The sequence below is a fragment of the Triticum aestivum genome, chromosome 1B (genome assembly GCF_018294505.1).
Source record: "Triticum aestivum cultivar Chinese Spring chromosome 1B, IWGSC CS RefSeq v2.1, whole genome shotgun sequence".
NCBI lineage: Eukaryota > Viridiplantae > Streptophyta > Magnoliopsida > Poales > Poaceae > Triticum > Triticum aestivum.
The window spans coordinates 289277256-289300202 of record NC_057795.1 but is presented as its reverse complement, the minus strand read 5'-3'; the positions used below and the strand labels follow the sequence as shown (position 1 = coordinate 289300202).

The following is a 22947-nucleotide window of genomic DNA, read 5'->3' as shown; positions in this document are numbered from 1 at the left end:
AATGCACTTCTGCAACAGGGATTAAGATGTAAATATGCACCCTAATATGAATGAAAAGCACACCAACATGTAGAGCATGAAGAGGAGAACATGTGCGCATAAGATCATCATCATTGAACATATAAACCCTCCTAGACTTCTAGGCAGAACCGCCTCCTCCACGTCGCCTTTAAATCAAACAGTACCCGTGCCACCGCCTGTAGATTTCGTGCCCCGCCGAGGGCATTATCGTACTTTCACGTGCAGGTGTATAAAAGCCAGCCGCCTGTAGAAACCTAGCCCCCAAACCTTCCTCCCCCGCACCCGCAGCCGCCTCCCCGAGCTCCCTCCTATCTCTCCTCTCTCCCTCCTCGTCCACGCGCGCTCGCCTCCGGCCACCTCCGCCGCGAGCCCTCCTCTATCTCCCTCTCCTCCCTCCACTCTTCTCTTCCCGCCTCCTCCTGCTGTCGCCGCCTCCCATCCCCTCGGCGACGCGCCGCTGGACCCGCACGGCCCAAGCTTCGACGACGGCGCGCGATGATAGAGGAGGAGTGAAGGAGAGGTATGGTGGGGGATCTGCTCATGAGCTCGAGGTGCTCAAGTTGGGGTAGCAGAGGACGGCTCGTCGGCAAGCTCAGGTTGGAAGTGGTGAGATCCATCTCCTCTCTTCCTCGCCAAACCCTCACCCTTGTCATTGTCTCCCAGCCCTCTCCGCCCCATCTTCAGCGCCTTGGGCTCTTCCGTTGATCTCTTGGGGTTTAGTCTGTGGCTGCTTGGTTAGTATTACTTTGTTGTTTCGCGTGTCAGCCCTCTCATGGCCTGTATTGCTTCTATTCACCTTCATGTTCACGTTCTGGTTAGGGGAGAAGTGCAAACGCTAGAGCACATGGATGTGCAGCAGGACTAAGTTCTGATTGGACCAAGTCAAAGGAAGCATACGACCAGAAATTTGTTAGTTCCATTTGCATATAATTAGAGTAAACTGCACTGATCCACATACTTTCTCCAGCTCCCTTGAAAGCTAATGTATTTGGCCCCCCATTTTACTGTCAATTCGTAGTATGCTTTCTTATGCTTGAGTGGTCAATAGATTTTAGGTTTGAGCAGCTAATTGGCAAATTAAAAGTATAAGGGACAAGATAAATTGTGATCTTGCAATGTCCACTCCTCTATTGATGTGGCTCTTGATTTCTGAAGCTCCCAGGATTTAATCTGTCTTGGGCTTCATTGGACAAATGATCTACCTGGAGCAATGATACAGGCAAGTCTTTTATTTTAAACACTAAAAGCATTAAGTTATCAGGTACTAAAACATCTAAACTATGTTAATTGGCTGTCCTTTGATGGCAGTGTAGATTGGCATTGAAGCCTGATGGCCTTTTTCTTGCACCAATTATTCTCTCGTGTGTGCTCCAGTGTTGATAATCTTTCCGAACCATTTTTTCTATAACTGCTTATACAGATGTTTAATTAGTTGCACAGACATACAAACATGATTTTGCGAGGAAATTACTTTCTTTGATCTGTTCTTCATAAATGTTTTTTCAGTGGATGTTTAATATAAATGTTTCATTTCTTGCATAAGCATATATGATTCTGTGAGCAAATTATCTTCACTGGTCTGTTTTAGAGAGATGTTTGATTAGCTGCAGACCATACATAGTTCTGTTAGTAATTCATTTTCCCTGGTCACCTGGATATTCAGTTCTGTTGGTGACCGTTTGCATGGTGGGTCATGTTAGCAATGGGTATAAGGGTATGCAGTGCCCAGGCTTTATATTTTTATCAGGTGTATTCACCACTATGCATGTGTATATGTTGTTGGCCTAACTGTATACATTTTGTTGGTGTGATGATTCATCCTCTAAAAATTTATATTGTGTCCTGTTGTGCTAGATGTTTGAGGTTTGGCTTAAAAAAGAAGCTATTTCTAACAGAAGGTCAATGGGAGAAAAAGGCAGTGTATACATTTTATTTGGAACTTATCTGTGACCTTGTCTTTGTAGAAATCTTCCAGTCGGTTCTCTTATGAAGATCTTTCCCCCTATCTGATTTGTTATACCATATGAGGGACCATGGTGTCCCACTGCACTTGATCCGTGAGTTGTACGAGACCTTCCACAACTTCAAAATTCATGTTTCAGGTTATGTGCACCGCCGAAAGATAACTTCCACCATGGATGGACGCTTTCCATGAGCTTAATGTGTGAGTTATTTAATTTCACTGGCACTGTTTCAGTTTATTCAACTATGGTTCTTATTTATGATTTAGATATATTTATGGATTCAGGACTGATGTTACATGTACTATCTGTTGTGAAGAGACGACAGCAGCAAAGAAGCTGCTTTGTGGGCACTTGTTCCATGTGCATTGTCTGAGGTCATGGTGAGAGCGCCAACATACTTGCCCCACATGTAGATCTCCCATTGCCCCCCCGGACAATGGACGTGCTCCATCAGCGCGACAGCATGAATCTCAACTAGGAGTTAGCTTGGTGAGCTTCCTTTTGTTGTTCTGTTTTTTGTTTTGAAATTTTCTAGTTAACCATTTCTATCAGTGAGTGCTACAATTGGCAAATAGTTTTTTATGTGATTCCTAATTTAGTGTGAGGAAAAAAACTGCAGGCATCGGTGCTCCAGGTTCAGGTAACAAGCAAGAAAGTGAATAGGCGCCCAACCAAACTTGAGGCCTACGTGAATAGGCGCCCGACAAAACAGGCAATCTTTGTTGAATGTTCTAACATATTTACAACAGGATTCAGTTTTAAATCAGAAATAAAAGCCGTTCGAGTTTCAGACAGGTATATGATGTAGCATGTGCATGCTTTACAGTTACCTTGCAAGTGTCGTTATGTTGCATAGATATTTCTGTATCCATATGAATGTCAGACCCTACATGATTGATCCTCTTTAATTCCTATGTGAGAACTAGCTCTCATTTAGTAATGTAGTACTTTTATACTAAACTGAACCGGGAATAGTTGCGCTCTGTAGGACAGTGTGATTACGCTCTATAGGACAGTGTGATTTCTTCTCATAGAATGTTGTCATCTATATCTTGCTGAATGTACATAACTATATTTTGCATGATAATATGTCTTTTCTATGCCAGTCATATAAGTTATTTATTTTCTACAGGTTGTTACATCTCCAAAGAGGATTCCAGCAACAAAACCTCATGGTCAGCTTGAATGGAAGGTAGTCCAAGAGCTTTATGATGTTGATTTCTTTACGAACATTATGGGAAGTGGACTTCATTTTGATTGGCGACACATTCCTAATTTACTTCTCATTTCATAGTTTTACAAAAAAAATGCCTGGGCGTGCGAGTTTTATGTGAAAATGACGCACCGGTGGTCTTTTGGAAAAATGGGAAAATCACATGGCTGTCGGATTGCAAGCACACAGGGCATTGCTTATGTGGCATATAGTTCATAAAAACTTACCGAATTGAGTATTTATTTTCAGTTCTATGCTTTGTTAGACTACTAGAGCTAGAGGTGCTAAAATCCTAGATGATGCTAGATGGTGTAATGGCATTAGTGCTGAAGTATATTACAAAATGTGCAGATTGGATAAGTATAACAAATCTAATTGTATGTTTTTACTCATAATCATCAGTCTACAATCACCACTCTGCTCTGCCTTTCACTTTGCAGCCCTCGCTCAGGTCTTACTCTGCCTCGCCTAGCTGCCACTCTCTTCTAGAGTGGTTGTGACCCCACCGCGCGCTAGGTATTCACCAAGAACCATAAGGTGCTTTTTGGACACCATGGGTATGGCTACATTTGTGGCTGGAGGAAATTTGCGGCCATTTCAATTCAGCCTTTTTACACCTACCGGTGAATTGATAATAATTATGATATATGCATACCACATTATCAGTCTTCACCTTTTTTACATACTACCATTTGAATACACTTTTAGAAAAAGTAAACATACCTATGGAAGACACATTCTTGCCTCTACACTTCTTTTTGAAGTATTTAGAAAACTCAGTTTACATAGTATGGGTCGGTTACTATGTTGGAGTAATTATGGACATCTCAAATTTAGTGCCTAGGGTTCCTATTTTGACAGATGTGAGTATCTCTTGGTCAGTCCTCAGATTACAAATTTGAAAATAACTCTCCTGAAAACGCTGGCAAAACTCACATGTGGTCTATAAAGAAATAATTGATGATCTTGCTTAATAACTTGCTAGCGGGCAGAAAATATATCATGTCAGTACCATTCATGTATCCGCTTTCACAGACCATCTAAGATGACTTCTTATTTTATTTTTACAGGATGCTAAGGGCTGCAAGAAATAAAATAGTATGTTGCATTTTGCCTACAGGTAAGGAAACATGTACCTTATTTCTGCAAAGATGTACTCTATTATTTTATTCCATGAGTATTTGCATTCCCTATAGAAGCTGACTGGTTACATTTATATTGAGTACACCATCATAATCTCCCAAATACTGCACTCAATTATACTTTCCTGCCCATGTTTAAAATAGCGTGTTTTAGTTTTGATTACAGCCATATGGGTATTCATGTATAAGATTGTTTGCTTTTAGTTCTGGTTAAATCAACTTGGATGATCAATCAAATTTTCAGTGATGATACTCTAGCGGATCAGGCTTCTAAACCGCTATCACTTTTCTGACAGAAGTTGTGCATGTATGTCACATCCCTAGTTCTGGCAATGCTTAGCGCTAGCATCTTGTGTTGCATCATGTCTAAGTTTAATTAAACTTGAAATGGGGACTGATAAACCCTAGCAGCAAATGAAATACAACTAGGGTCAAATTAAATCTTTTCCATCTACCCAAAATGGCCTTTAGAAAAGTTCATCAATTTTGGAATGGGTGAAAACTTCTTTCAAAAATGATGCACACATTTCTTGGACATTTATGGATTTTGGAGTTAATTCATACGTATTTGAATTTGGACAATTAAATGCTATATAATATTTTAAATGTCCAAATAATTCTGAACTTAAGTGGGGGCTGTTGGAAAATATTCCAAACAAGCCCACAATTATTTTCAGGGTTTTTAAAAATGCCTTAGCGTTTTAATTAAGTCAAAACAATTGCAGAAAAATAGAAAAAAGAAAACCAGAGAGAGATAGAGAAATTACCTGGCGCTCACCTGGCAGCCCATCTGGCCAGCCCAGCCCACCGGCCTCCTCCTTGTCGTCTTCCTCCTTCGCCAGGAGGACGAGAGCGTGTGGCCGCCGCACGCCAGCACGCGCGCGGCCACCTCCTGCTTACCTGCTCGCCGCTGGAGGCACCCAAGGGCGCCACCACTCCCCCTCGCCTCCCTCGACCGCTTGCTCATTCCCCTCTGGCCCTCTCTCTCGCAAGAACAGAGCGTAGCCGAGAGCGCCGGCGCGTGCTTGAGCTCGCTGCCGCCATAGCCGCGCCCCCATGCTCCCCTCACCGCCCCTCTGAGTCCGCAAGAACCGCCGACGACCGCTGCTTCGCCCCACCCTGGCCCCAAGCGCTGGGACGACCTGCATCACCGGCCACTCCACCTTCTTCCTCCTCGGTCGCCGGAGGCCGCGCCCGTTGATTCGCTGCCGTCTTCGCCTCCCTGAGCTCGCTGTCCACTCCAAGAAGATCGCCGTGAGCTTCTGCCCGTCCTCCCCCTCTTCGTTCTCCTCCCTGTGCATCGTAGCCACCGCTCGCGCCTCACCCGAGCTCCGGCCGCCGCGGCCGAGCTCCTCTCCATCGCCTCCGGCCGCCCCAGGCCCGGCTGGCTCCACCACCCGACGCGCGCTGGTCTGGGCTCTCGAACGAGCCCAGCCACGCTGCGAACGAGGCACCACAGCCCGTTCCCGAGTGCCCCACCGCGTCAGCTGCCGCCGGCGGCTAAACGCCGGTGATTTAGCCCCGGTTGACCGGGGGATTTGACCTCCCTTGGGTCTATGACATGTGGGACCAGCCCGCCTAATTAATCTAGGTTAGCTTAAGTTAAACGCTAACTAAACTAAGTTAGTTTAATTAACCACTGACAGACGGGACCCACTGGTCAGTTTGACCTGGACCGCCTCAGTTGACCGCTGACATCACCCTGACGCAATGCTGACGTAATAAGTATTTTCTGGATTTATTCTTATATAGGAAATTCCAGAAAATGCCCAAAACTTCTAAAATTCATATAAATTCAACTGTAACTCCAAATGAAATAAATTATATATGAAAAATGATCAGAAAAATCCAATCTATACATCTGTACTGGTTTCATGCATGTTTAAACAACTTAACCTTGCTGTTTAGTGCAAAACATGATAAGCACTATTTAAATTCGTAAGATGAGTTTGGGGTTGAACCATTGGTTCAAAATGACTCAAACCCATCTGGTTTTAGTTGCATTAGCCCAATACACACATTTTGCCATGTCATGATCATGCATCATATTGTGCATTGCATTGATTGTGTCCCCTCTCGTTTGCCGGTGATTGCCCCCTCTCAGTAGACGACGTTCGACGATCAGTTCGATGACACCGATGAAGAACTATATTATCTTCAGAAGTGCCAGGCAAGGAAAAACCCCTTGTTCATTCTGATACAATCCCACTCTCTCGCTCCTGCTCTCTTTTACTGCATTAGGACAGCAACGATTCAATTGTTACATGCTGCGGTAGTTGAACCCCTTTCCTCTGCATGACCTGTCATTGCCACAGTAAATAGATGAAACCCACTAGCATGAGTAGGAGTTGTTTGAGCACTAATGTGCCTACTCATTCATGCTTGTTGTCATGCCTGCTACTGCTTAGAGTTGAGTCAGGTCTGATTCATCGGGGATGAATTGGAATGTGGTGAACATGTCCTACTATGTGAGAGCTAAGTGTGTGAACACGATTTGGTAAAGGTAGCGGTGAGAGGCCATGTAGGAGTACATGGTGGGTTGTCTCATTGCAGCCGTCCTCAGGAACTGAGTTCTGTGTTTGTGATCCATGAACAGTTACTACCACGCATTGGAATGCTTAAGTGCCCCTCTCGACTTATTAATCACCCTGATCTCTGTCCAGGAGTTGCAACTAGTTTCTGGTGTTTGTAGGTAGTGTTAGTAGTCTACCAAGTGGCACCCGGTACAGGTGGGCTTGGGACAGACTAGGCACAGTGGCACGGTGTACCAAGTGGCACCCGGATGGTGGGCTTGGGAACCCTGCTCACATCGTTTGGGGCCGTGAGCGATACCCCAGCCGGATCTCCTTGCGGATGGAACCCGAATAGGCGATAAACCTGGACTAGAGACTTGTGTGGTTAGTCAGGTCGTGGCCGACTCCCTCGCCAGGCTTCCGCTTGAAGGTTGCCGAGATACACGTCGTGTACATGGCGGTAAGTGGCGAGAGCGTGTGTGAAGAAGTACACCCCTGCAGGGTTAATATGATCTATTCGAATAGCTGTGTCCGCGGTAAAGGACTTCTGGGTTGCCTGTACAGTTCATAGACAAGTGAAAGTGGATACTCTAAAATACACAAATAAGCGTGAGTGCTATGGATGGCGTTCTCGTAGGGAGACGGGAGCGGATCCATAGTGGTGTATTGATATGGTGAATATGTGGACTCGTGTGCGCCACCTCAAAAGAGTTACATTGCAGTCGTAGTTCAGGTTAGCCACCGAGTCAAAGCTGGCTTGCTGCAGTCAAACTCCACCATCCCCTTTGTTGATAATGAGGCATATGTAGATAGTTCTGATGTAAGTCTTGCTGGGTACATTTGTACTCATGTTTGCCTATTTTACGTTTTTGCAGAGATTTTCGTCTCACTAGTAGTTCCGCGTGGACTTCGACGTTTAGCTTGTTACCTCAGCTACGATCCTGTGCCCTCGACAGGATCTGGTAGATAGTCAGGCTTCTCAGCCTTTTTCATTTGTAGATGTCTGTACCCAGACATGTTAAGCTTTTGCTTGTGTCTTGACTTGTATGCTCTGAATGTTGGGTTATGAGACCCATGTTTGTAATATCTCGCTCCTCGGAGCCTATTGAATAAATACTTGAGTTGTAGAGTCATGTTGTGATGCCATGTTGTATTTGCACATATCGAGCATATTGTGTGTATGTTATTGAAATGCTTGGTGTGTGTGGGATCTGACTATCTAGTTGTTTATCCTTAGTAGCCTCTCTTACCGGGAAATGTCTCCTAGTGCTTCCACTGAGCCATGGTAGCTTGCTACTGCTCCGGAACACTTAGGCTGGCCGGCATGTGTCCTTCGTTCCTGTGTCTATCCCTTCGGGGAAATGTCACACGATGAATACCAGAGTCCTGTTAGCCCGCTAAAGCCCGGTTCACCGGAGTCCTGCTAGCCCAGTGCTACAGCCTGGATTCACTTGCTGATGACCGACACGTTCGATGCTGGGTCATGGATGCCTGTCCCTGTAAGTTTGTGCCACTTTGGGTTTACGACTAGCCATGTCAGCCCGGGCTCCTTATCATATGGATGCTAGCGACACTATCATATGCGTATGCCAAAAGGCGCAAACGGTCCCGGGCAAAGTTAAGGCTGCACCCGTGGGGATACCGTGCGTGAGGCCGCAAAGTGATATGAGGTGTTACATACTAGATCTATGTGGCATTGAGTCGGGGTCCTGACAGCTTTGGTATCAGAGCTTGACTGCCTGTAGGATTACCAAGCCAAACTGGTCGAAGTTGGGTCTAAAAATGATTTAGTTATATGTAGGGGAATTGATTGTGGGATGGAACGTAAGGCTCTTTTTACTCCTTTATCTTATGCCCTTCTGATCTGAGTCAACCTCTTCTCTTCTACGGGGATTAAGAACTAGGCTTCTCATCTTTCTATCAGGATCACGCGTTACTAATTCGTAGACTTATAAGATTGTTGGATCCAAGCCTCAGTTCAGTTTCTACTATCTCCGTGTATTCATAGTTGATCTCAGAACCTTGTTGTTATGATGTTGAGTGGTTATGCCACCATTTTGCAAGATGTCTTAAATCATTTTAAGCATTTACAGCTGTTATGTTGTCCGAGTCATCCCAGGTTTCTAAACAATCTGATGCATTTGCAAATCCTCTTCCTCTGTTTTCAATGTCCTTTCTGCCAGATTCGCATACTAATCGGTGTGTTGAGGTACTCTATTGCCTCGACATATATGTTGGAGTTATTATTATGACCTAGGTGTCTTAGAGAATCACCTAGTAATCTAGCCATGCTTTGTGTTCTCAGTGTGATGATTTTGGCCATCATTCTCGAAAGCATCCTGTGATGCATTTAGTCAGTAGGCATTCTACTCCTGGGTTTCTGAACCCGAGATTTCCCTACTTACTTCATGTTGTTGGTGTTTGCTAGTTCTTTTAGGATATTAGTAACCTTTGCGATAGTCCTCGAGATTCATGGTATATCCTTCTTCCAATACCATGAACCAATATGCCAGAATTTCGGGAACCAAAAGATCACAACAAGAGTGCTCTCGATGAGTTCTCCATTCTATATTGTGACTCTGCCAGTTCAACCTTTCTGCTTGGGTTACTGGAAGAAATATGTTGAACTCGTTCGACATGCTAGTCCATGCATCCACAACTCAGAAAATCATATGTTCTCTTGGGTTGTCCCTCTTTAATTGTATTCCGACCCTCGTCTATCAATTGATAGTCAGGAGTAGTTATGCTTTCATGTTCCTCGATGCCCACTACTCTTGTGGTCCGTCAAGCCATTCTATTCCGGAATGACTAGGAGAAACAAACTCCAGTACCTTGTCCATTTCTAGGATTGGGTCAAAGCAGTTGTATTCCGCAGATCAAATGCCAATCTAGCTTCTAATGTGTTCCACCCTGAAGTATTGCCATGTTATGTCAAGAATGTCATGGGAATTGTACAACCTCTTATGAATTCTTGATACAATGATACTCTCGCCATCATTTTTCCTTCCTCAGTCCTCGGGTTGTTGAAACCGGAATGCCGATAAGTGAACTGTGATGTGTGAAATCAATACTCCTAGCAATCGTGTTGCTTGGTAGTTAATGGACAATAATTTCATTCTTAGCGTGTTGGTTCTTGAATCATCATTCTAAGATAGATTGTGCTGCCTAGTCCTTATTTCCGGTGCACCCTTCGATCAATGAGTTAGGATTGTGCCAATCCCTCGCTCTTCTGGTCATATCGTCTTGCCCTGAAAAGCAAGATTGTTCTCGAGCTTAGTAACATATCGGTGGTTCGTGATTCTCCAAATGTCTTCTCGGCACCAGGATGTCACCTAACCGCTATGTTGAGCTCGTGATCAAGTTAGTTTCCGAAACCACCCTTTCTCCAAGAATCCGTGTTGGATACCCCTGAGCTGGTTGGTTAAGCTAAACAACAACTTGGAGAGTTGGAAGATGAAAGCTTGTCCGACTCAGTTCATTCCAAAGGGATATCTCTCTCTCTGTGTGTGTGTGTGTGTGTGTTGAAGAAAGATGATATCTTCATTGATTGATCCTCGTGGTCAATTGTTGGATTTATTGTCTTACCCCAAACCTTTGATTTGAGTATGGGCTATCATCAAATCAAATCAGAACCAATGATGTTCGTAATGTTGTCTTACTCGTGGATTTTCCTCGAGCATACACCATTATGTCTTTTGGGTCTGACCAATACTATCACCTTGTTCACATAGTTATGGAATTCCATCTCCATGGAAATCTGGATGAATTGTTGTTGAGCCCATCGATAATATCCTTATCTCCTCCATGATTTTGTTGAACATTAAGCTAGTGTTGGAAACTTCTATAAGCATTATCTTCATGTCCCGTTCATGAAGCATATGTTGGATGAAAGAAGCGACTTCCTCTGATTCATGTGCATTTGGTGCAAGTTGCCGCCGTGAGTTCGAGACAGATTGTTTTGTTTTTCCTGGAATCATCCCAGGCCAGTCATGCATGTGCAAAGTATGCTATGGTTTGACAGGCTCGCTACCTCCATTCTATATGTGTCCCTAGCACACCAAGCCACTGATTGACTTGTTCTAGGTAAAGAAGTCTAATTTAAGTGCACAAGACTCCAATATCCTCGATGATGGTTCCCAACTTGAACCCGGTAGTGTTTTATTATAAGACTACCATGTGGTCATGTTTGTCTGTGACAGCATGTTCACATGTGTGTAGCAGAACCAGCTCATGTTTTGGAGCTTGCTATCGTAGTTCATTTCCCGAGAATCTCGCAACGTCATCTCATCGATTTGTGTTACAAACTTTCATTTTTCTTTCTAGACTTGATGAGTCTGGATTGTTCTGACACCAACCAGATCTGAATCTCAGGCAGATATGATGGTTGGAGAATTTTTCCAAGAACTATAATATTGGTCTCTCTGTAACCGGTAAAGAGGATGTCGTGGCCAACACGTCCAGCCGGAAGACCTATTACTGTAGTATCTTGATTGAGGAAGTTGGCCACCGCCCCATAAGGATTTCATAGGATACTATTTCCGTAGTTATTCCTTATGGATTCTTGTGCTCCCGAAGTCCGACCTTTACTTGATGTTCTACGTATCAAACCATTTTAATAAATGGGTTGCACCAGCACATCAAGGAGAACATTAAAAGCAGAGTGATAAATGTCTCTCGGTCGATCATTCAGATTTCGTCCCTTGGCCTCGCTAAGGTGAAATCCGAGGAGGTGATATCTTCCTTTGCATCTGCATTATCCATCACTGTTCATCATGGTAGTACGTGGTGTTGCCAGGATCCTTGACACGGATATTGGTAAAACCTTGATGAATATGGAAATGCTCAAGATCTTGAGAGCATGCACAAGCGCTAGGTGTTATCATCGGCACTAACTGGGATTGCTCTCAGTTTCCTCGGTTATGTTATAACCTTTCAAACAGTGGACTCACTCTCTACCGTTGAACTTCTCCTCAGTTACTAAAATCATGCCTTGTGTTGTTTTCAACAAGGTAATCCACATCATCCATTCTAATCCGGGCATGCTAGTCTACCGACCCCCTCCTAACGATCGCTCGAGAATTGCCTTAGGCTGGTATAAAGAGTTTCGATGATCTCTAAATCAAAGGTAATTCTTTTTGCCACTTAAGGGAATATTTCTACGAGTCACCTCTCCCAAGGTGCCCCGTTATGGGATCATAGTAATTGTTTCCTCGCTACTTTGAAACCCTCGTCAAATTATGTCTTCTGTCCCTCCTGATGCATGTCTTGCCTCTCAGCTCCAGAGATGTTTCTACGTCTCATTCCGTGAGTTGATCGTGTGATCATTGAGATGATCCTAAGTTGCTCGAACCTCAAGAAGATCAATTCTTCTAAAATTCTCCCTTTCCTCTTGTTGTCATGTTGGATGAAGTTCTCAAAGCAAGACGTCGAGATCAAGATGATGCAAGGAATCAACATCTTCGAGAAGGACAGTTGGATCTTGGAATTCATGTTATTAGCTTGTGTCCCTCTGTCTTCTTACCTCACATCTTGAATATCGGGACGAGATTTTTGTTTAGTGGGGGTGAACTGTCACATCCCTAGTTCTGGCAATGCTTAGCGCTAGCATCTTGTGTTGCATCATGTCTAAGTTTAATTATACTTGAAATGGGGACTGATAAAACCTAGCAGTAAATGAAATACAACTAGGGTCAAATTAAATCTTTTCCATCTACCCAAAATGGCCTTTAGAAAAGTTCATCAATTTTGGAATGGGTGAAAACTTCTTTCAAAAATGATGCACACATTTCTAGGACATTTATGGATTTTGGAGTTAATTCATACGTATTTGAATTTGGACAATTAAATGCTATATAATATTTTAAATGTCCAAATAATTCTGAACTTAAGTGGGGGTTGTTGGAAATATTCCAAACAGAGCCCACAATTATTTTCAGGGTTTTTGAAAATGCCTTAGCATTTTAATTAAGTCAAAACAATTGCAGAAAAATAGAAAAGAGAAAACCAGAGAGAGACAGAGAAATTACCTTGCGCTCAACTGGCAGCCCATCTGGCCAGCCCAGCCCACCGGCCTCCTCCTTGTCGTCTTCCTCCTTCGCCAGGAGGACGAGAGCGTGTGGCCGCCGCACGCCAGCACGCGCGCGGCCACCTCCTGCTTACCTGCTCGCCGCTGGAGGCACCCAAGGGCGACCTGCTCGCCGCTGGAGGCACCCAAGCGCGGCCACCTCCCTCGACCGCTTGCTCATTCCCCTCTGGCCCTCTCTCTCGGAAGAACAGAGCGTAGCCGAGAGCGCCGACGCGTGCTTGAGCTTGCTGCCGCCATAGCCGCGCCCCCGTGCTCCCCTCACCGCCCCTCTGACTCCGCAAGAACCGCCGACGACCGCTGCTTCGCCCCACCCTGGCCCCAAGCGCTGGGACGACCTGCATCACCGGCCACTCCACCTTCCTCCTCGGTCGCCGGAGGCCGCGCCCGTCGATTCGCTGTCGTCTTCGCCTCCCTGAGCTCGCCGTCCACTCCAAGAAGATCACCGTGAGCTTCTGCCCGTCCTCCCCCTCTTTGTTCTCCTCCCTATGCATCTTAGCCACCGCCCGCGCCTCACCCGAGCTCTAGCCGCCGCGGTCGAGCTCCTCTCCGTCACCTCCGGCCGCCCCAGGCCCGGCTGGCTCCACCACCCGACGCGTGCTGGTCTGGGCTCTCGAACGAGCCCAGCCACGCTGTAAACGGGGCACCACAGCCCGTTCCCGAGTGCCCCGCCGCGTCAGCTGCCGCCGGCGGCTAAACGCCGGTGATTTAGCCCCGGTTGACCGGGGGATTTGACCTCCCTTGGGTCTATGACATGTGGGACCAGCCCGCCTAATTAATCTAGGTTAGCTTAAGTTAAACACTAACTAAACTAAGTTAGTTTAATTAACCACTGACAGACGGGACCCACTGGTCAGTTTGACCTGGACCGCCTCAGTTGACCGCTGACGTCACCCTGACGCAATGCTGACGTAATAAGTATTTTTTGGATTTATTCTTATATAGGAAATTCCAGAAAATGCCCAAAACTTCTAAAATTCATATAAATTCAACTGTAACTCCAAATGAAATAAATTATATATGAAAAATGATCAGAAAAATCCAATCTATACATCTGTACTGGTTTCATGCATGTTTAAACAACTTAACCTTGCTGTTTAGTGCAAAACATGATAAGCACTATTTAAATTCATAAGATGAGTTTGGGGTTGAACCATTGGTTCAAAATGACTCAAACCCATCTGGTTTTAGTTGCATTAGCCCAATACACACATTTGCCATGTCATGATCATGCATCATATTGTGCATTGCAATGATTGTGTCCCCTCTCGTTTGCCGGTGATTGCCCCCTCTCAGTAGACGACGTTCGACGATGAGTTCGATGACACCGATGAATAACTATATTATCTTCAGAAGTGCCAGGAAAGGAAAAACCCCTTGTTCATTCTGATACAATCCCACTCTCTCGCTCCTGCTCTCTTTTACTGCATTAGGACAACAACGATTCAATTGTTACATGCTGCGGTAGTTGAACCCCTTTCCTCTGCATGACCTGTCATTGCCACAGTAAATAGATGAAACCCACTAGCATGAGTAGGAGTTGTTTGAGCACTAATGTGCCTACTCATTCATGCTTGTTGTCATGCCTGCTACTGCTTAGAGTTGAGTCAGGTCTGATTCATCGGGGATGAATTGGAATGTGGTGAACATGTCCTACTATGTGAGAGCTAAGTGTGTGAACACGATTTGGTAAAGGTAGCGGTGAGAGGCCATGTAGGAGTACATGGTGGGTTGTCTCATTGCAGCCGTCCTCAGGAACTGAGTTCTGTGTTTGTGATCCATGAACAGTTACTACCACGCATTGGAATGCTTAAGTGCCCCTCTCGACTTATTAATCACCCTGATCTCTGTCCAGGAGTTGCAACTAGTTTCTGGTGTTTGTAGGTAGTGTTAGTAGTCTACCAAGTGGCACCCGGTACAGGTGGGCTTGGGACAGACTAGGCACAGTGGCACGGTGTACCAAGTGGCACCCGGATGGTGGGCTTGGGAACCCTGCTCACATCGTTTGGGGCCGTGAGCGACACCCCAGCCGGATCTCCTTGCGGATGGAACCCGAATAGGCGATAAACCTGGACTAGAGACTTGTGTGGTTAGTCAGGTCGTGGCCGACTCCCTCGCCAGGCTTCCGCTTGAAGGTTGCCGAGATACACGTCGTGTACATGGCGGTAAGTGGCGAGAGCGTGTGTGAAGAAGTACACCCCTGCAGGGTTAATATGATCTATTCGAATAGCCGTGTCCGCGGTAAAGGACTTCTGGGTTGCCTGTACAGTTCATAGACAAGTGAAAGTGGATACTCTAAAATACACAAATAAGCGTGAGTGCTATGGATGGCGTTCTCGTAGGGAGACGGGAGCGGATCCATAGTGGTGTATTGATATGGTGAATATGTGGACTCGTGTGCGCCACCTCAAAAGAGTTACATTGCAGTCGTAGTTCAGGTTAGCCACCGAGTCAAAGCTGGCTTGCTGCAGTCAAACTCCACCATCCCCTTTGTTGATAATGAGGCATATGTAGATAGTTCTGATGTAAGTCTTGCTGGGTACATTTGTACTCACGTTTGCCTATTTTACGTTTTTGCAGAGATTTTCGTCTCACTAGTAGTTCCGCGTGGACTTCGACGTTTAGCTTGTTACCTCAGCTACGATCCTGTGCCCTCGACAGGATCTGGTAGATAGTCAGGCTTCTCAGCCTTTTTCATTTGTAGATGTCTGTACCCAGACATGTTAAGCTTTCGCTTGTGTCTTGACTTGTATGCTCTGAATGTTGGGTTATGAGACCCATGTTTGTAATATCTCGCTCCTCGGAGCCTATTGAATAAATACTTGAGTTGTAGAGTCATGTTGTGATGCCATGTTGTATTTGCACATATCGAGCATATTGTGTGTATGTTATTGAAATGCTTGGTGTGTGTGGGATCTGACTATCTAGTTGTTTATCCTTAGTAGCCTCTCTTACCGGGAAATGTCTCCTAGTGCTTTCACTGAGCCATGGTAGCTTGCTACTGCTCCGGAACACTTAGGCTGGCCGGCATGTGTCCTTCTTCGTTCCTGTGTCTGTCCCTTTGGGGAAATGTCACGCATGAATACCAGAGTCCTGTTAGCCCGCTACAGCCCGGTTCACCGGAGTCCTGCTAGCCCAGTGCTACAGCCTGGATTCACTCGCTGATGACCGACACGTTCGATGCCGGGTCATGGATGCCTGTCCCTGTAAGTTTGTGCTACTTTGGGTTTACGACTAGCCATGTCAGCCCGGGCTCCTTATCATATGGATGCTAGCGACACTATCATATACGTGTGCCAAAAGGCGCAAACGGTCCCGGGCAAAGGTAAGGCGGCACCCGTGGGGATACCGTGCGTGAGGCCGCAAAGTGATATGAGGTGTTACATGCTAGATCTATGTGGCATTGAGTCGGGGTCCTGGCAGCTTAGTACATGTTTTCAGTTCAGCAAGCACTTTTTTAGTTAGAGATCAATTTTGAAGACTAACATGTCATATGAATGCTCCCAGCTTAGCAAAAGCCTTGATCTTTCCAATTTTGTAAGTTGAGGGAATACTTTGCTACTTCAAAATCTCCAGATAAAAGTTGAAGAATTCATACGATAGTCGATTGGAAACATATATCTAGCAGTTCAGTTTTTTCCATGCGCACAATGGGATCAATTGATGTAACACAAGCCTTTACAATTTAGTGCTGCTGTTATTAGAATAGGGAGACTTGCTTTGTTACCGTACTCAGATTGCTTGCTATAGTAATAGCCAGGAAGGTTTGTAGTCAACTCATCTGCGGTTGTAATTAGTCGACTTATGCTCCTTAAATTATTGTTCTTTGGTGACCAGTGAATGGGCAATTGACTCTTGCATATGTTGGGAAAATATTTATTACTCCCTTCGTCCCATAATATAAGAATGTTTTTGGCATTAGTGTAGTGTAAAAAACGTTCTTATATTTTGGACAGAGGGAGTACATTGTAATATGAAAGGTTTTACCCCGCAAAAAAATAAAAATATGAAAGGCTTTGATTTTTTTCTTGGGACTTCTTCGTACACTTTTTACTATTGTATTCACTATAGTTTTCCTGTATTGAACTGATTTTCCTCTTGCATTGTAGATATCAAGTCTTACAGAAGGAAGTTTTGTATGGCAGTCGACGCTGTTCTTCTCCGATTCAGATTCATAGTTAAATACCCCATTCTTCTTTTTTGAGCCCTTGACATTTTCTCCTACTCCCTCCGTTCCAAAATACTCCCTCCATTCCAAAATAATTGTCTTTCTAGCCATCTCAAATGGACTACAACATACGAATGTATGTAGACATGTTTTAGAGTGTAGATTCACTCATTTTGCTCCGTATATAGTCACTTGTTGAAATCTCTAGAAAGACAATTATTTCGGAACGGAGGGAGTAGAACGGAGGGAGTACTTGCTAATGCAGGATGGAAAACTGCCTGTTCCATGTAGTCTTCAGAACCTGTGCTGAAATGGCACTTCTTTGTTTTGAAAGTGTCAGATTTTGCAAAACTTTTGGTTGTATCGAATAGTTTTCATGTTGTTTCAGTGACATCAGTTCCTGCTAAGACGTTTTAAATATGAACCTAAATACCTGCTACCATAAGTGACCAAACTTGTGGTGGTGTGCAATGTTCAGCTAACTTAAAACAGCTTGCGCCCTGTCTTTCTTCCGCAACACAAAAGCTAGATTAATTTACCATCCATCCGTCTAGGGAGCTCAAGCATAAATTCTGAACATTCAGACAACCAACCAAGATGCAGGTGCATTAGAGCATGGAAAAGGCAAAGCTGCCAAAGAGTAATTGATATTTCCTCCACTGATGATGACGAAAACAACTAAAAAAGGCCAGAAGTATCAACCTATACTCGCCTGCATTTACCCAACTCTTCTCCCCGTACAAAAATAAATAAGATGTACACATGCGCGTTTAAGTTGGCATACATGCCTGCCCATGAGCAAGTCTATTGATACATGGATTTTTTTTCAAAGCACACCTGTTAGTGGGTCTCTGCGCCATTTGCATATGTGATTTCAAATGGGTCTGCTATCAAATTAAAATGTGTATATACATCTTATTGTAGACAAAAATCCACAATGTTTCTTATTAAAAGGGATTAAATCATGAATTTTTTTTCATTGCGCACATGGATTTAGCGTGATTTGGCACGCGCAACGGGTCCATGATAACCATATTTTCAACTAAAACAATGCTTCCTTAGCTGGTCTGTACATGTAGTTTAAAACATCCTCCTAACACAGATCATTTTAGATGGATATATGACGGCATGAGATTGACTTTGTCCCCTTCATTGATATGTTTCTCCAAATTTTAGGAATCAATTGTGTTTTGACTTCTCTACTTGTTGGCCATGAAGGATGCGTACTGAGAAAAAAAATCCTCATATCATATTTTTGAGAGGGAAGATGGTTTAGGGAGTATTACCACCATTCCAAAATATAAGACGTTTTCGTAGGCTTGGCAAAAATGGCCTACCAAAACGTCTTATATTTGGGAATTGAGCAACTATTATATCTCTAAAGACATGCCCTGCTGTAGATCACAAGAGCCATCTTTTTTTTTGCCATACTTCTATTTACGATTATCTCCCAGCAATGAAAGTCGTTGACAAACTTGAATAAGCTAGCGGAAAGGTCAACTGCTCTCTTCCTTTTTGTTGGAGTGTTAACTTTTTGTTTTCAATACCCTAACTTTGTGAAACTATTTTCTATATCTGTACAGGTTCTTGCTATGTCAGATAGATATAGAAATCAATCTTGGTTACTGCAAGACACGTGGGGTTACAGCTACCGCTTGAGCACAGGGCATGGAGAAATGTCGGTGTTCCTGGAATCATTTGTTGCGCATGTTCTTTCTCTTCCTTCTGGGATGCTACTAAGAGATTCTTTTCTTAGGTATCGAGTAGGATTTTAGATGCACAACTTGTTGAAAAATTATGTGCCAAAGTTGATGATAAGATGCTAATTGACCGTGATCTTTTGTTCTCAAATCATTTGCTGTTACTATCTCATATTCTTTCGTCAATTTTTGGCTTAATTCTTTCCTTCCTGCCAACGGCAGGTACAAGACTCAAGCAATGGTTAACGGCAAACACTACATACACCATACATCTATGCTAATATAGCTTGTCTTTATAAAGCCAATGTATGCTATTACCAAGTGATCTGAATATTTTCTTCTGCTTTTGGTGCATCACATTTAGAGTCTTTCTTTTCCATTTTACCATGTTTACATGGTAAGATGTTTGGTTGGATTTGAAGGTTCGTAGCGTTGGCTCTAAATTTTGAATAGAACTGAGGGACTTTTAAAATGAGTCCTGCATAATAGTGTTGTTCAGTGGGATGCAGAATTTTTGTTTGTCTGATCGGCTATCCTTGGTGCTGATTTACGTACTGATTTCATCATCATATGACTACAATAAAGAAGTTGTGTGTATAAATATTACTAACTGTTGATAATTTGCAGCAGTGATTTCAATTCTGTTGGCCCTCCTTAAGATTGCTTGGGAATGTGACGCTTAAAAGTTTCAACCTTGTGCAATGTGCTTCTCGGGTGTGGATTTGTGTCTGACTAATTAACGGTTCTGTTAATACTGATATGTCTTTGAACTTATATGGGTATTGCATCGCTTGTACTTATAGTAAGTGGAAATTTTTCTCATATGTTTCAATACGTGCCCGAATAATATTAATGGACACTCTTTCAATACATGGCTTACTCTTGGCCTTTGCGCCATTGGCGCAACTGGTCATCTAGAAGCATCAACAGGGACAAAGTTGTAGCACTCACAGGATGCACAGATGATGTTAACGTGCGGCAGTTTTATTACTTAGTAGTTATGCAACGAAGATTAAGGCATCAAAATGAAAAGTAGCATGAATGAAAACTAGAGCATCATGAAGAGCACTCTGAGATGAACATTTTGACATATTATGCACACAAAACGAAGTAGTATGCAAGAAGTTATGCCATGGCAAAGTTGCACACATGAGAAGAAAAACCCTGGGGACTTGGCAGAATTTCACCTCGGGGAAAAGTGGACGGGACGGATCGGTCCAGCGGGACGGAGGCGCGGCGTTTGGATGGCGGGCTCGGGGTGGATCGGGACGGGGTGGTGCAGATCTGGTGGTCGCCGGCAGCGAGGTCGTCGCTGGCGCGGCAAGTCGCCGGCATGCGGCGTAGGCATCGGGGGAGGTGCACCGAGGCCGGGGCAGCGCAGGGACGACGGGTGTGACGCCCCCGATTCAATCGTACACTAATCATGCACGCAAACGTGTACGATCAAGATCAGGGACTCACGGGAAGATATCACAACACAACTCTAAAACATAAATAAGTCATACAAGCATCATAATACAAGCCAGGGGCCTCGAGGGCTCGAATACAAGTGCTCGATCATAGACGAGTCAGCGGAAGCAACAATATCTGAGTACAGACATAAGCTAAACAAGTTGCCATAAGATGGCTAGCACAAACTGGGATACAGATCGAAAGAGGCGCAGGCCTCCTGCCTGGGATCCTCCTAACTACTCCTGGACGTCGTCAGCGGGCTGCACGTAGTAGTAGGCGCCTCCGGTGTAGTAGGGGTCGTCGTCGACGGTGGTGTCTGGCTCCAGGGCTCCAGCATCTGGTTGCGACAACCAGGTAGAAGGGAAAGGGGAAAAGAGGGAGAAAAGCAACCGTGAGTACTCATCCAAAGTACTCGCAAGCAAGGAACTACACTACATATGCATGGGTATATGTGTAAAGGGCCATATCGATGGACTGAACTGCAGAATGCTAGAATAAGAGGGGGATAGCTAATCCTGTCGAAGACTACGCTTCTGGCAGCCTCCGTCTTGCAGCATGTAGAAGAGAGTAGATTGAAGTCCTCCAAGTAGCATCTCCAAGTAGCATCTCCAGTAGCATCTCCAAGTAGCATCTCCAAGTAGCATCTTCAAGTAGCATCTCCAAGTAGCATCTCCAAGTAGCATCTCCAAGTAGCATCTCCAGTAGCATCGCATAGCATAATCCTACCCGGCGATCCTCCCCTCGTCGCCCTGTGGAAAAGCGATCACCGGGTTGTCTGTGGAACTTGGAAGGGTGTGTTTTATTAAGTATCCGGTTCTAGTTGTCATAAGGTCAAGGTACAACTCCAAGTCGTTCTGTTACCGAAGATCACGGCTATTCGAATAGATTAACTTCCCTGCAGGGGTGCACCAACTTACCCAGCACGCTTGATCCCATTTGGCCGGACACACTTTCCTGGGTCATGCCCGGCCGCGGAAGATCAACACGTCGCAGCCCCACCTAGGCACAACAGAGAGGTCAGCACGCCGGTCTAAACCTAAGCGCACAGGGGTCTGGGCCCATCGCCCTTAGCACACCTGCACGTTGCGTACGCGGCCGGTGAGCAGACCTAGCAACCTCCATTACAAAGGAAGTTGCGTTAACGCAGTCCAACCCGGCGCGCGCCACTCAGTCGCTGACGTCAAGAAGGCTTCGGCTGATACCACGACGCCGGGATACCCATAACTACTCCCGTGTAGATGGTTAGTGCGTATAGGCTCGTAGCCAACTCAGATCAAATACCAAGATCTCGTTAAGCGTGTTAAATATCCGCGAACGCCGACCAGGGCCAAGCCCACCTGTCTCCTAGGTGGTCTCAACCTGCCCTGCCACTCCACCACAAAGTAACAGTCGGGGGCCGTCGGGAACCCAGGCCCACCTGTACCGGGATGGAGCCACCTGCCCCTTCAGCCCCCATCTCCGAACAGTATCACAGGTAATGTAACTGTGTAAAGTATATCGTATATGCCCGTGATCACCTCCCGAAGTGATCACGGCCCAGTAGTATAGCATGGCAGACGGACAAGAGTGTAGGGCCACTGATGGAACACTAGCATCCTATACTAATCAGTAGGAAAGCAGATAAAGGTAACAACAGTAGTAGCAAGGACAGGCTATGCAGCAGTATAGGATTAACTGAAAGCAGTAACATACTACACTACTCTAATGCAAGCAGTATAGAGAAGAGTAGGCGATATCTGGTGATCAAAGGGGGGCTTGCCTGGTTGCTTAGACAAGGAGGGGTCGTCGATGACGTAGTCGACCACAGGGGCATCAGCATCGGTCTCGGAGTCTACCGGAAAGGAGTAACGGAGGGGGAACACAATAAATAACAGAGCAATCAAATGTAACACAAAGCAAGACGCGGCAATACGTTGTGCTAGGGGTGTCCTAACGTAGGGATAGGCGATACTGGCGAAGGGGGAAACATCCGGGAAAATATCCCCGGTGTTTCGTGTTTTCGGGCAAAGGAGCCGGAGGGGGAAAATTGCGAGTGTGATATGTTAGGGGTGCGTGGCGGACGAACGGACTGCGTATCCGGATTCGTCATGTTGAAAATATTTTAATCCGAGTTACGGATTAAAAGATATGATTTTCTAAAGATTTTATTAATTTCTGGAATTTAATTAATTATTGAAATTAATTCAAGAAAATAGATTAATGACATCAGCATGATGTCATGCTGATGTCAGCAGTCAACAGAGTTGACCGGTCAACCTGACCAGTGGGTCCCACTGGTCAGTGACACATTTTAATTAACAGATTAGTTAAACTAATCATAATTAATTAGGGGGGTGGGCCCCACTGTCATTGCTTGATTAATTAACTAACAGTTAATTAGGTTAATCTAATTGTGATTAATTAACTTAATTAATTCGTTAATTAATTAATTTAATTATTATTATCTATTTATTTATTTTTATTTATTTTTATTTTTTTATTTCCCTTTTTTTTGTTTTGGGGGCTTGAGGCCCCACTTGTCATAGGCCCATAGGGGCCTAACGGATCGGGTGCGCCCGATCGGGCGGTTTTGGGCGCAGGCGACAGGCCGGAACGGGCGCAGGGCGAAGCCCCCAGGGGTGCGGCGCGGGCGCACGGCGACCGTGGCCGGAGCAGCGGCATGGCGGGGCCAGGGCGGAGCCGAGGCCGAGAG

The 22947-nt window shown here is 44.9% G+C and overlaps 1 long non-coding RNA gene across 9 annotated transcripts; it reads left to right on the top strand.

Annotated features, from left to right (window-relative positions):
- The first annotated feature begins 317 nt into the window (after window positions 1-317).
- Window positions 318-18749, top strand: LOC123119953 (uncharacterized). Of its 9 annotated transcripts, XR_006459149.1 has the most exons (8): window positions 318-617; window positions 685-755; window positions 841-2185; window positions 2302-2474; window positions 2605-2780; window positions 3118-3177; window positions 4269-4318; window positions 17045-17279. It is a non-coding gene; the product is annotated as an uncharacterized lncRNA (long non-coding RNA). The 9 variants fall into 9 exon arrangements; XR_006459122.1 differs by lacking the exon at window positions 17045-17279 and adding exons at window positions 3639-3714; window positions 17369-18749 and having other exon boundaries at window positions 318-2185; XR_006459127.1 differs by having other exon boundaries at window positions 685-2185.
- The last annotated feature ends 4198 nt before the right edge of the window (window positions 18750-22947 follow it).